Source organism: Hylobates moloch, unplaced genomic scaffold (assembly GCF_009828535.3).
Source record: "Hylobates moloch isolate HMO894 unplaced genomic scaffold, HMol_V3 SCAFFOLD_4, whole genome shotgun sequence".
Classification (NCBI taxonomy): Eukaryota; Metazoa; Chordata; class Mammalia; order Primates; family Hylobatidae; genus Hylobates; species Hylobates moloch.
The window spans coordinates 14,922,495-14,924,846 of NW_026652279.1; the positions used below are offsets into that span (position 1 = coordinate 14,922,495).

The 2,352-nt window shown below is 42.0% G+C and overlaps 1 pseudogene; it reads right to left on the reverse strand.

Moving 5' to 3' along the window:
- Window positions 1–579: 579 nt before the first annotated feature.
- LOC116467667 (U6 spliceosomal RNA) lies at window positions 580–645 on the reverse strand (annotated as a pseudogene).
- Between the last annotated feature and the right edge of the window lie 1,707 nt (window positions 646–2,352).

Below are 2,352 nucleotides of genomic sequence, written 5' to 3' on the forward strand. Positions count from 1 at the left end.
TCTTACAGCTGCAGTGTATTCCATTCTACCTGTTTAACTCCTAATAGTACAGATTTAATCCATAATTAATTTATCCCTTCCAGATGAAATTTTAGGTTCTTATCAATTTTTATTTTTATTTTTTGCTAATACAAAGAGTCTTTTAATCTTGTGTATATATATCATTTCACAAGTGGACAAGTGTGTATGTAAGATGAGTTCCTAGAAATAGGAATCCTGGTCCAACGAGTATATGTTACTTGCTTTTTTTTAAAATTATTTTTTATTTTATTTTATTTTTTTGAGACAGAGTTTCGCTCTTGTTGTCCAGGCTGGAGTGCAATGGCGCGATCTTGGCTCACTGCAACCCCCGCCTCCTGGGTTCAAGCGATTCTCCTGCCTCAGCCTCCCGAGTAGCTGGGATTACAGGCATGTGCCACCATGCCCGGCTAATTTTGTATTTTTGTAGAGACGAGGTTTCCCCCTGTTGGTCAGGCTGGTCGCAAACTCCTGACCTCAGGTAATCCACCTGCCTCGGCCTCCCAAAGTGCGGGGATTACAGGTGTGAGCCACTGCGCCCCGCCTGTTTTTTATTTTTAAATGCAGGGGCCATGCTAATCTTGTCTATATTGTTCCAATTTTAGTATATGTACTGCCGAAGCAAGCATGCTCTCTGCTTTTTAAATTTATTTTTATTTATTTATTTTTGAGATGGAGTTTCATTCTTGTCGCCCAGGTTGGAGTGAAACAGCGCGATCTTGGCTCACTGCAAACTCCACCTCCCGGGTTCAAGACATTCTCTTGCCTCAGTCTCCCAAGTAGCCGGGATTGCCGGCGGCCGCCATCATGCCCAACTAATTTTTGCATTTTTAGTAGAGATGGAATTTCACTACGTTGACCAGGCTTGTCTTGACCTCCTGATTTCAATTGATCCACCAGCCTTGGCCTCCCAAAGTACTGGGATTACAGGCATGAGCCACCACACCCAGCCTTGCTTTTGAAGTAACCTAAACTGCTTCTTTCTCCCATTCCTCGTATCCCTTTTCCCCTTCCTCTTTTGTTCCTCCCTCCCTCCCTCCTTCCTGAAGTAGAAGCTGAGAGCTCTTATGGGACATTTGGAGGGGGCACAAGGAGTGTGGAGAGTGTAAGATTTAGGTTCATGATTTCAATGATAATTGTAAGTCATGGCCAACTTCCATCTGCTTTTGGAGAAGACAAGCCTTGAACACAGGATTATAATTTAAAGGGCCTGCAGGATCCTGAAAATTATGTTTCCAAAGGTTTATACCAGGAACAATATTCACCCTCATTTTCTTCAGAAAATAGACAAAACATAAGTACTTAATAGTTTTTTGGGGGAGCCATTCTCTAGGTGAACTGGAAACATACCAGGATATTATCATAAAATGAAAAACATAGAAGAAAACATAGTTTTGAGACCAGGCGTGGTGGCTCACTACTGCAATCCCAGCACTTTGGGAGGCCAGGGAGGGAGTATTGCTTGAGGCCAGGAGTTTAAGACTAGCTTGAGCAACACAGCAAGAGGCCCCCATCTCTACAATTTTTGTTTTTAATTAGGTGGGTATGGTGGTGCAAGCCTGTGTGTGGTCCTAGCTATTCAGGAGGCCAAGGTGGGAGGATCATTTCGGTTCAGGAGGTGGAGGCTGCAGTGAGCCGTGATCATGATGCTGCATTCCACCCTGGGTGACGGAGCTGGAGTCATCCATCTCTCTCTCTTTCTCTTTCCTTTAAAAAGCTTATAAAAGTGAAATATTCAGTGTGCCACAGAATTCTTCAGTGACGAACACAAAAGCAGGACTTGAATTAACTGAATTGCACAAGTTTTCCTTGTTACTGAGGGGTACTTTCCCAATTCTACTCTAAAATATTAAAGGATGGGCCTAAAATTTTAAAAAATTAAAATAAAAATGCTCTTATACTCACAGTTTTATATTTACGTAAAAATTCCTGGAATTCAGAAAATATTTGGCTGAATCAAAACTTTGCTAACTTTTTGAATGTCTTGTTGGTGAAGGAAATATACGTTTGTCTCCCCTGACAGAGTTCTAGTCAGTTCCTGTTGTTTACATTTGTGATAAATTTTCAATATGCAACAATATTATTTTTTTGTCCCACATTTTATGACATCAAGACTGGATGAGAAAGAACCCATAGCATAGGCTTACTTTTTTTTTTTTTTTTGAGACGGAGTCTCAACTAAGTCAGCCAGGCTGCAGTGCAGTGGCGTAATCTTGGTTCGCTGCAAACTCCGCTTCCCAGGTTGAAGCAATTCTCCTGCCTCAGCCTCCCAAGTTTAAGCAATTTCACTGCCTCAGCCTCCCAAGTAGCTGGGATTAAGGCATGCACCACCAC